Source organism: Oryctolagus cuniculus, chromosome 3, assembly GCF_964237555.1.
Source record: "Oryctolagus cuniculus chromosome 3, mOryCun1.1, whole genome shotgun sequence".
In the NCBI taxonomy this organism is placed as follows: Eukaryota; Metazoa; Chordata; class Mammalia; order Lagomorpha; family Leporidae; genus Oryctolagus; species Oryctolagus cuniculus.
This window is the reverse complement of record NC_091434.1, coordinates 98121019-98133373: the sequence shown is the minus strand read 5'-3', so window position 1 is coordinate 98133373 and position 12355 is coordinate 98121019. Positions and strand designations below refer to the sequence as shown.

Genomic DNA, 12355 nt, shown 5'->3' with positions numbered 1-12355 from the left:
CTTATACCCAGACAGAATGCCCAAGATACCTATGACTCTTGAGCATGGACAGCTTAAGAATATCTCTCTTGCTGCTGTTAAAGCTCTAATAATTCTGCTTCCATTGAAAAGCAGAAACAGAGATTTCCTGCCACTGCTGTAGTGCAATGAAGAAACATATTTGGTGAGATTTCCATGAGTCAAAATGTAATTCTCCACAGAAAGATGTTAAAAGCCCACAATGAGGTGTAATGCCCATTATATTAACAGCACTACAGAATCCATCTGTAACTCATATTATATTATTGAAAATAACTAATTCACAACATTCAGAAATTGTAGATTGGCTGTACCAGGAAATAACTATGAAACATCAGGAAAGATTAGCCTGGTATACACACTTCAGAGAAAACGACAGTTTTGTTTCAGAAAAGTATATCTCACTATAATTCTGAAGTAGGTTACCACAGTGAACAACTGTGAAAACTACATGCACATCTCACAGGCCAAAGAGCAGTATCAAACATGAACAGACCAACTGGAATAACCATGAACCATATCTCAATTTGGGATAGCAACCACATAGGTAACATCATCTTAAATAAATATGAAAATTTTTGAAAATATATGTATGTCCTAAGAAGTCCAGCGACATATCCTTCCAATCAGAAAAAGAAATCAGAGGCACACAGACCTCATTTCAAAGGAGTATTCAAAAGACTAAAACTTTAGAACTTCACTTATTTGTTGAGTCCAGCCTCCTTCCCTTAAAGAGATAATTCTCAAGCTTTTTAGCATCAGGATTCCTTTGTGTTCTTAAAAATTAATGAGCAGTCATTAAGAACTTTTGTCTATGTGGAATATAATCATTAATACTTACATTAAATTTGAATATTAATTCAAAAAACTTTAATGTAACATATTTAGTAACATATTTTATTTAAAATAATTCCTTTCCAAAATTTAAAAAAAAATCTTAGAGAAGTGATATTGACAAACAAGTTTTGTGAATTTCTTTCATCTCTACCTTAATAGATGACAGTTGGACACTCTTAACAGTTTCTCATACAATCTGTTGTGACTGATTGATTTAAATGGAAAAAAAATGGCCTTGCACAAATATGTAGCAACAAAACAGAAGTATGTATTAATATTAATATCCTGCCAGGTTAATTGTGGATGTTATTTTTTGATAGTATACCAAAACTTGACAAGCAGAAAACAAAGTCAAATTACAAAACTCAGTAGCATTGTTACACACCAGTGGAAAATCATCTAAAAAGAAATCAAGAAAATGTGCCGGTGCTGCGGCTCACTAGGCTAATTAATCCTCCACCTGCGGCACTGGCACTCTGGGTTCTAGTCCTGGTTAGGGCACCAGATTCTGTCCCGGTTGCTCCTCTTCCAGTGCAGCCCTCTGCTGTGGCCCTGGAAGGCAGTGGAGGATGGCCCAAGTGCTTGGGTCCCTGCACCTGCATGGAAGACCAGGAGGAAGTACCCAGCTCCTGGCTTCTGATAGGCACAGCGCCGGTCGTAGCAGCCATTAGGGAAGTAAACCAATGGAAGGAAGACCTTTCTCTCTGTCTCTCTCTCACTGTCTATAACTTTCTCTCTGTCTGTCTGTCTCTCTCTCTCTCTCTCTCACTGTCTAATTCTGCTTGGCAAAAAAAAAAAAAAAAGAAAGAAAGAAAGAAAAAAAAAGAAATCAAGAAAGCAATCTCATTTAAAATAGCTACAAACAAAATAAAATACCTAGGAAAAAATTTAAGCAAAGATCTCCACAGTGAACACCATAAAACACTGGTGAAAGAAACTGAAGAGGACATAAAGAAATGGAAAGACATCCCGTGTTCATAGATTGGAAGAATCAATAACATTACACAGCAATTTACACAGCATTACAAAGCAATTTACAGTATCTGTGCAATCCCTATCAACATACAAATGTTATTTTTTCAGAGAACTAGACACAATACTACCAAAATTTGTGTGGAACCATAAAAATACCAAATATTGTCAAAGCAATCTTGAGCAAAAAGATAAAACAGGAGAGATTATATGACCTGACTTTAAAATATATTACAAAGCTACAGTAATTAAAACTGCATAGTATTGGCATAAAAATACACACACAGATGAACGGAACAGAATAGTGACCTTAGAAGTAAACCAACAAAAAAATGCTAAGAATACACACTGGGAAAATGTCCAGTGTTTTCAATAAATGGTACTGGGAAAACTGTATATCCACACACAGAAGAATCAAATTAGACCCCATATCTCTTACCATTTTCAAAAGGCAACCCAAAATGGATTCAAGATGAAAATTTGAAACTAGTAGAAGAAAACACAAGGGAATCACTTCAAGGCATTGAAATAGGCAAGGATCTTTTTTTTTTTTTTGAATCAGACTCCAAAAGCACAGGAAATACAGGCAAAAGTAGACAGATGTGATTTCATCTAAGAGCTTCTGCACAGCAAAGGAAATAATTAAGAGGCAACCTACTAAGTAAAAGAAAATACTTTGCAAGTTAACATTTGACAAGGAGTTAATAGCCCACATTTACAAAGAACTCAACACAACAGCAAATACCCCAAATAATCCAATTTAAACATGGACAGATCTAAATGACATTTATCAAAAAAGGACATAAAAATGGCCAATAGGTACATGCAAAATGCTCATATCACTATTCTTCTGGGAAATGCAAATCAAAACCACAATGAGATTATCACAAAGACAAAAGATAACAAATCTGGGCAAAGATGTAGAGATAAAGGTAATGAATGTACCTTATTGTGGAAAACAGTATGTGCTTCCGTAAACACTAAATATAGAACTACAATGTGATCCAACAATACTTGGGTATACATCCAAGGAAAGTGAAATCAGTCTGTCAAAGAGACATCTGTGTTCCATGCCTAAGGCAGCAGTGTCCATCAACTAACAAATAAAGAAAATGTGGAGGGGCCGGTGCCATGGCGCAGTAGGTTAATCCTCCTCCTGTGGCACCGGCATCCCATATGGGCACCAGTTCTAGTCCTGGCTGCCACTCTTCCAATGCAGCTCTCTTATGGCCTGGGAAAGCAGTAGAAGATGGCCCAAGTCCTTGGGCCCCTGCACCATGTGGGAGACCAAGAAGAAGCAGCTGGCTGCTGCCTTCAGGTCGGTGCAGCTCCAGCCATTGCGGCCATCTGGGAGTGAACCGACAGACAGAAGATCTTTCCGTCTGTCTCTCCCTCTCACTGTCTGTAATTCTACCTCTCAAATAAATAAAATCTTTAAAAGAAATAAAAAATAAAAAAATGTGGAACACATATAGAACAGAATACTATAAAGTCATTAAAAAGGATGAAATTAGGGCTGGCACTGTGGTATAGTAGATAAAGCCACCACCTGCAGTGCCGGCATTCTATATGGGCACTGGTTCAAGTACCAGCTGCTCCACTTCTGATCCAGCTCTTTGCTATGGCCTGAGAAAGCAATGGAAGATGGCGGAAGTGCTTGGGCCCCTGCACCTACATGGGAGACCCAGAAGAACTCCTGGATCAGCTCAGTTCTGGTTGTCATGGCCATCTGGTGAGTGAACCAGTTTATGAAACACTTCTCTTTCTCTCTGTAACGCTGCCTTTCAAATAAGTAAATAAATCTTTAATAAAAAAAAAAAAGATGAAATTTTTTTAAAGATTTTATTTATTTGAAAGGTAGAATTACAGACAGTGAGAGGGAGAGACAGACAGAAAGGTCTTTCTTCCAGACGGCCAGAGTTGTGCCAATTTGAAGCCAGGAGCCAGGTGCTTCTTCCTGGTCTCCCATGCGGGTGCAGGGCCCCAAGGACTTGGGCCATCTTCTACTGCTTTCCCAGGCCACAGTAGAGAGCTGGATTGGAAAAGGAGTAGTTGGGACTAGAACTGGCGCCCATAGGGGTGCCGGTGCTACAGGCCAAAGATTAACCTACTGCACCATGGTGCCAGCGCAAAAGATGAAATCTTGTCAACAACATAGAGGTAACTGGAGGTCATTATGTTAAGTGAAATAAGCCAAGTACCAAAAGAATCATACTGTATGATCTCCCTTATATGTGGAATTTAAGTTTATCACATAGCAGTGAGAGTACAATGGTGATTAGCAGAAGCTGAGGAGAATAAGGAGGAGTACTGGATAAGGAAAGGTTAACTAATGGGCACTAAATAATAGTTAGAATGGAGTAAGAAGTTCTGATGTTATACTGCAGTAGGGTGACTAAATAATGATAATGGGAGTGGATATTTGGCTACACCCACACTTCATAATGGAATGCCCGGGTTCAAGTCTCAGCTCCACTCACAATTCCAGCTTCCAGCTAACACACACTGTAGGAGGCAATAGGTGATAGCGCTAGTAACTGAGTCCCTGCCATCCAACATGGAATACCTAGATTGAGTTCATGGCTCCTTTTGGCCCAACCCTGCCCATTGTGGGCATTTGGGAAGTGAACCAGAAGATGAGCATATGGGAACACCCTACCCTCCCTTCTCCCTCTTCTCTCTCCTCAAATAAAATATTTTTAAATTAAACAATGATAATGCACCAAATATTTCTCTAAAAAAATAAAATTAGAAAAAAAGATTTTGAATGTTTTCATAAAAAAATGTTAAATGTCTGATACATATGTTTTCCCTTATTGGACATAATACAATGTATAGATGTATTCAAACATTAGCTGGCAGTCATAAATATGTACAATTTTTACGTGTCAGTTAAAAGCAAATAGATTTATTAAAGTGAACAGTCCATCACCTAAATAACTTATTAATGCACACTGTCTAAATATCATAAATTTTTGCATCTAAAATTAAAAAAAAACTCAACAGTATCAGGGGATATTATCCCCATTTCATAGATGCAGAAACCGAAACTCAAAGTTAACCAACTATCTCTCCCATATAAAATGTATTATATAAAATCATTGGGGATTGACCCTGTAGCCCAAAATCTTCAGTCACACTGCCAGCACATATTTAGGAAGGCCTCAAAGACCTAGGAAATGCTCACAAAGTGTGGATACAGAGCTTGCAGATATCATACCCACTATATACAAAACAATCAAAATGAGTCATGTTTCTTGTACCTTAAAGACCAAGTGGTGAAAGGGAAGTTAGTGCATGCTTAAAAGAGCCTTGTTTTCAGGTGCTTTAAGGAAGGAACCTACAGGTAATATTAAAGAAGTAAATTCACTTACAAAGGTGTCAGCACACATCTCTGCGGCTAAGACAAACTTGCCTCCATTTAAAAACAAGACAAACCCCTAGAAGGCAATGTCATCATAGCCGCACAGGATCTGCAGATTCATGAAGCTTTGAGATGGCAGAAGCCCAGGAATGCGGCAAAATTTAGTCAACTATGGCAGAAATCATTTTCCCAAACTCTTAACTAATCAGCAAAATTTCCATTTCATGTAGGTCAATAAAGGTCAGAGGTAAATGCTTTAATGTTTGTTTCTATCTTAAGGGCTTACATTGTAAGATGACTGCTTAATTTAAATCCTAAGAGGAACAGGGAAGGAATCAAGGTTTATGCAGCCTAATTCACCCTTACAACTTGTTGAAATTCAACTTCTACCAACTATAAACTTCTTCGGATTGGATAGAGGAGTGTGGCTGCAATTTCAAACATATCGTCTTCTCAAGGAGTCCCCCTACACACACCTGACAGGAAGGTGACAAAATGGAAGGCTGTGGTATACCACCTAAAACAGCAGGCAGTACAGGAGAGATATGAGCAATTATACTCGTCACAGAATACCACATTCCGGATTCCTTCTGTGGTAAAGGAAAAAAACTACAGAGCAACTTTACCTCCTCCCAACAATGAGTTCTCACCAGAAAAACAACATAATCACAATCCAGCAGATATATAAGAGGAAAAAAAATCAAGATTGAGGTCATGTTCTTTGACATGCATCATTTACACTAAGGATTCCCCCACTTATCTAAATTAATTTCATGTATCTCATTTCATTCAGATAATTGAAGTTTTCCTTTTAGAGTTGTAAAGTGTTTACCTCAACCTAATTAGTAAACTGTCCACTTAAAAATACCACTACAAAAATTACTGCCCCTCCTATCTACACATACACATAAACTCCACTATCATTAAAAGTATTTGATTTGGCCTTCACGGGAAATTTAGTTCGAAAGTTCTTTTTCAAAAATTAACACGAAAAATTCTACAAGAAAAGTTATGGTCATTACTTTTATAATACAGAGTGTTTGTATTGCTTGTTAAAGACACAGTAATTTGGGTGTTCAATATATGATTACTGTTCTGAAACCAAATTAAAAGTTTAGACTACTAAAGAGCTTGATAGCTTACCTCAATACAATAACTGGGATTGTATAGAGAACAAAATCAAAGAGGTCTCTCTTTTTTATGAGCAGGCATTTAAGGACCTTTAATGAGAATTTACTCTTTAGTATATAATCACTAATGAACAAAAATAGGGTCATTAAACTCACTTCTTTATAGTGCCATAAAACTTCTATTTATAAGAAATATAATATATTCATGTTAATCAAACTCAAGAAAAACCTAAATGTGAAATGCCTTATAATTATGTACCTTTTCTTAAGTAAATGTCCATTCAGATGAAAGATGAAGTCATTTTTATATAATGCTTATCACTGAAAACATACAAATGTCCTAGTACTAATGACAGCAAGGAAGTATCTATATTTCTTGAATGAATTCTAAATTTCAATAGGAACATCAGTTTCCCACACAGAACTTACTCTTGGGATGAATTCATATCTAAGCAATACTTTTTTTATCCCTTGCTATGTGCCAGGCACTATATTGAGTGCTGAAGACACTGTCAGGAACAGGACAGATTCAGTCCCAACCCACAGATTACACATAGTCCAAAAAAAAGGCAGAAAATGACCATTCTAGGGAATGTATAACAGACACCAGATCAAATGAAATCTCAAAAGGGCAGGCTAGTCAGGAAAGCGCTCTGACTCATGACTGGATGAATCCAGGGAGTCCATAAGATGAATGAAAGGCTAACTCAAAAACTGTTCAGATTTTAACAAAAATCTCAGCTCTCTGTATCTACTAGGTCAATCTGGTAAGCATGAATTCAGGACACAGTATCATATCACAGTATCATATCAACAAGATCCCAACCTTCTACCTATGGACAGGAACCAGGTCAGCCCCTTGAAATGAAAGGGGAAGGCAAGAGGAGGGAGATGGCCAAGATGTGAGGGTGCTTAGTTAGGCTTAAGGTAAGGTTACAGTTCCACAAAGGACCTTGAATACAAACAGGAAAAGCACACCAAAAGACATTTCAAATCTGTGGACTACTTGCCATTTACTAAAAAGAGTGTGGAACTGCTTTTATGGTTATTTATAAAAATAAATATTAAAAAATTATCATCTGTTTTAATGTCTTCAGTGTGACCCTACAGAATGTGAGGGAAAGAACTAGATAACTTTTCTAACTAATTCTTACTGTCTGTGTCCTAATTCTATTAAGTATTCTAGAAGCCTCACACACCTGGTTAAGTGCTGATGCCATATATTTTAAAAGTGCTGATGACAAAATTGTTTTTAAAAATTAAAATATCACAAACTGAATGCCTGTATTTGAGGTCCCTTGTGGTGCTTGAACTTTGCCAAGGGTATGGTGAGATATCCTATCTCTTTAAGCAACAGATGCTGAGGGCACCAGAATAATTCTAGAGCCCTTCTCCTGTAGAAAATGCAGGTGTCTTAATGTATTTTCAGTCTGGGTAAAAGGGACTGATAAGGCACTGAATAGGCAGGTAGACAGACTGACATAAGAAACAGCAATGATAGAACCTGAGATGATTTGCTTCGAACAAACTAAACACCATCCTACTGCACCGGGACAAATGCTTCCAGTAAATAGCTTCAGCAGAAAATAAATGCTGGCATTCTATGACATTGCCCCTGTGAAGGCTATTAGCTATACACCTCTGCCAAAACACTCGATTGGGTTTTCCATCCGCTAGGCCCAAATTTTACCAAAGGCATTCAGAGGATAGAACTGTGTTACTTCACAAAAGGAACACCTGAAAAATTTTCTGTCTTTTAAAAATAAAACACACTATTCTGGTCTACTGAAGAAACCAGGGGCAAGCATTCAGACTAGCAGTTAAGACACTAGTTAAGATACCTGCACCCCACACTGGAGCACCAGGGTTTAAAACTCCTCTCCAGCTTCCTGCTATGAAGACTGGGAGGCAGGAATAACAGCTCAAGTAACTGGGATCCTCCCACCCACAGGAGAGGCCTGGAATGAGTTCCTGGCTTCCTCCTGGACCAGCCCCACTTGTTGCAGGCATCTGGGGAGTGATCCACCAGATGGGAGTTCTGTTTCCCTGTCTCTCAAATTAAAAAAATAAATAAATAAATTCATCTCTACTGTATTTTGAATAAATCTTTAAAAGAAATATGCCTAATTCCTACCCCTGGTACTATATTCAAAAGAAGTGAATTCAGCATATGAGATACCTACATGATCATGTTTATAACAGCCTAGTTCACAATAGCAAAGATATGGAATTGACCTAGATGCTCATCAACTGATAACTGGATAAAGAAAATAGAAAATACAGTATATATATGTAATGGAATATTACTCAGCCATAAATAAAAAATGAGGGCCAGGGCTATGGAGTAGTGGGTGAAAAAGCCACTGCCTGCAGTAACAGCATCCCATATAGGTGTCAGTTCAAGTCCCGGCTGCTCCACTTCCAATCCAGCCCCCTGCTAATGCACCTGGAGAAGCAGCAGAGGATGGTCCAAGTCCTTGGACCCTTGCATCCATGTGGGAGACCCAGAAGAAGCTCCTGGCTCTTAGTTTCAGATTGGCCCAGCTCCAGCTGTTGCAGCCATTTGGGGAGTGATACAGCAGATGGAAGATATCTCTCCCTCTCGCTCTGCCTCTCAGTAACTATGCCTTTCAAATAAATAAATAAATCTTAAAAAAAAAAAAGAAAAAATGAAATCTTGATATCTGTAACAAAATGTATGGAATTGGAGATTACACAAAGTGAAATCAGCCAAACATCACATTTTCTCTTAGGTAAGTTAATGTAACAGAGTATAAAAGTCGTGTAGATATATTATTTGATACACAGTTATAAATATTGTTTCACTGAATTATTCCACGTACATGACAATATACCCTTCTCTCCCCACATTATGATCACTGTCATGAATCCCACATTTTGGGATAGGACTATCCTTGTTTTCGAGAAATAGAATATATGTGTATGCATATACTATCTACCTATGAAGTGAATGTGGCAAAATGTTAAAAAATTGTTGCACATTAAAACTAATTTTTTATTAGAAAAAAAGAATATTCCTAAGAGAAAAAGATGCAGGGTTTTTCTCTCTTGCCAACATGAAGCTCAACATAACAAACAGAACCTAAAAGTGCTTAAAATATCAATTCAGAATAGCTTGCCAAAGCAGTCTGAACTTCAAAAGTTGTGTTCCTTTTAAAGGTCTATATGCTGAAAAATATATCCCTGTAAAGTGAAACCAAGGCTTTAGAACTTGGCCAGCAGTAACAATTAGAGCACCAGTTAATTCATGTTTGGCAAATTTTGCCCCAGTGGAAACTGCCATTTTCTAACTCAACTGAGGTGTTCCATAACTAAATTTAAATAATGTCCACTTCCAGTTTCACAGTGACTAATATTTTAAGGACAAAATTATCAATGTTAAGTTTCTCCTCCCAATTTGTCTTCAATATTTGGTTCCACATTATCTCTCTCAATGTTGTAACTCATTCTAACAGAGTTATCTGATTCAACACACAAAAGGAAATGAGGTACTTTGATTAGGGCTTCCAAGCACTCCACTACCTTGATAAATTTCATTAAGTCCAACAATGCCACAAGCATTTACACTATATTAAACATCATGCCATGGGAGATATAAAAAATTCACTCCACCCCAAGCAGACTCAGACTACATGACTCCTGCATTTGAGGCCCACCAAAAAAAGTGATGTTGGTGATGTGGGAATTCAATCATTACGAGTGCACAGGATCTCCCTTTCTAATATTCAGGTTATATATACCTTAAGTCTAAGAGCTTTTAAATACCAATCACCAGGGAGGGATACAGACTATCTTAATCAAGAATATGAATAAATAAGTGAAAATAACTACTAAATTCAAACAAAACTAAGGAAGTAACGTTTGTTTCAACTGACAGAATGTAAATAACTCCTAAATATAATTTGTATCATTATTAATGAATGGAATGGGTCTCAATCACAAACTATATACTTATATAAGCAAAAAAAAAAAACAGTAATTAGTTTCAAGATATCATAATCAAGCTACAGTACAAGAATATCCATTGAGCGTATCTGAATTAACTAGCTAAACTGTTAGTTAATTAAAGCAACTGTTTCTATTCAACTGCTGCTAAATCTCTCCCAAAAACTGCCTTTGGTTCTTAAATTTTCTGTAAAACAATGGGATAGGATTACACTCCTAAGGTGCCTTACATACAAAAAATTCTGTGCTTCCCTAGTTCACCAGATTAAAATGTCCACAGGAGTTCGAAACAGGAGTAAAGAAACAATCTTAGTTTCTCAAACTGGTACTGCTACAAAATGCACTGCTTCCTACCTCATGATAGTTCAGATTTTACATACTCATTGCTTTCAAGTTCGTCAAAGTTGGTTTCATGTTTCAAAACGTACTCCAACCCTGAATAAACTTTTTCATTAAATGCAGCAGGGACCCTAAGGAAAATATGGAACAAAAGGAAAGTGGGAGAGAGTTTATTCCAAGACAAACCTAGAATGTACTAATTAAAATTCAATACTGCACTTGGTATGTGGGTTCCTACAGAACCTGTCATGCTTACAGCATAGGGTTAAACGGGTTAACAGAAGCCAATAAAATGGCTCCACTGATCTCTGCAGTTTCTTTACCTGACCACTCTGTTAAGCTTTCAAATCAACTTCAGGAATAGCAGCAAGTAAACCCAGGCGAGCCAGGACACACGCGGGCTGCATACTGAAATCCACCTGGTGCGGAAAATCGCCGTCAACGCACGTTTTCCACTTCAAACTGTGCTACAGGTGGAGAAAAACTGTGAAGCCCCGCTTCACGCGGCCCCGAGGCCCCAACTTAAAAATGATCTCAAAGATAATCTAATGCAACACGGTTCCCTCCGAAGCCTCAAAGTTGTGCTAAAGCTGAAATGCATGTCTCACTGCAACTTAGCTGGGGACACTGCTGGAGTCACAAGACTCATAGTCAGAAAACCTTTCCTCCCCGAACAGCTAGCTGCCAAGGGAAACACCCAAGTGCTGAAACCTCAGGCAAGGATCGAGGGAGGGGGACACAGGGAGACCTCCATGCTGTGCGGACAGAGGGGGGTGGGCGCTGGGCAGCAACCCCCGAGTGAGGGTGACAGCGGGGCCAGGCGACAAGGTCTGCTTCAGCAGGGAGCCCGGCTCGCTTCGCAAGGGGCCCAGCGGCCGACGAGGAGACCCCTCCGCCTACTCGGGCCCCACAGCGAGCCCTCCCCCGCTCCGCGCCGCCAAACGGCGACGCGCCCCCCGCCACCCTCGCAGGCCCAGCGAGGAGGAAGCAGTGCGCCGGCCCGCGGGAAGCCGGCAGCACCACGGGTGGACGCCGAGGAGAACAAATTAGGACGTGGCCGGTTCGCACAGAGAACACGGAACGCACAGGCCTGGCTACCGCGCTCAGACAACCGGGCGGACGGCGGCGCCGGGAGCGCGGCGCGTGCGCCCGGGAAGCGCGCGGCCCTCAGCTCCGCCCCCCACCCCCAGCTCCCAGCCCCCAACCCCCACTTCTCGCGCCGCCGCCGCCGCCGCCGCCGCTGCTGCCCCACTGGGAACTCCGCGCCGCGCGGCCCCGCGAGGCGGGCGGCGGGGAGGGGAGGGGCTGCGCTCCCCGCCTCCCTGCCGGCCTGCGCGGCTCCCCAGCCCGGAGCCTACTCACCTCCTCCTCCTCCTCCTCCTCCTTGTCTCTCCCTCCTGGCCACCGGCGCGGCCCAGCCGGCGACGCGCTGACGCCGGGCCCCTCCCCCGCGGCCGCCACCGATGCCGCCGCCCCTCCCGGCCCGCGGCCGCCTCGGCCTCCGGGCGCGTCAGGCACAGGCCCCGCCCCTCGGCCCGCCTGCGTGCTGAGGCCCCGCCTCCTGCGAGGCCCTCGCTCGGCGGGCGCTGTGGGTCCCTGACGCTGCGGTCGCGCCTGACTGGGCGGTGCGCGCTGTTGGGTTCCGCGGGCCCTGTCCGGTCGTACCTGCCCGCTACCCGCAGGCCTCGCTTTGGCTCCCCGCCTGCTCGCGCGCTCTTTCCCCTCCTCT

General features: G+C 41.0%; 1 protein-coding gene across 8 annotated transcripts in view; it reads right to left on the bottom strand.

Annotated features, from left to right (window-relative positions):
- Positions 1-12142, bottom strand: part of GTDC1 (glycosyltransferase like domain containing 1) — a 434789-nt gene extending 422647 nt beyond the window's left edge. For 2 of the 8 annotated variants that reach the window (XM_051848726.2, XM_070070977.1), the window contains exon 1: positions 11989-12142. The gene's annotated coding sequence lies outside the window, so the exon portion shown is untranslated. The remainder of the gene's footprint in view (positions 1-11988) is intronic. The other 6 variants (XM_070070979.1, XM_070070980.1, XM_017342825.3 and 3 more) reach the window with 6 other exon arrangements.
- Positions 12143-12355: the final 213 nt, after the last annotated feature.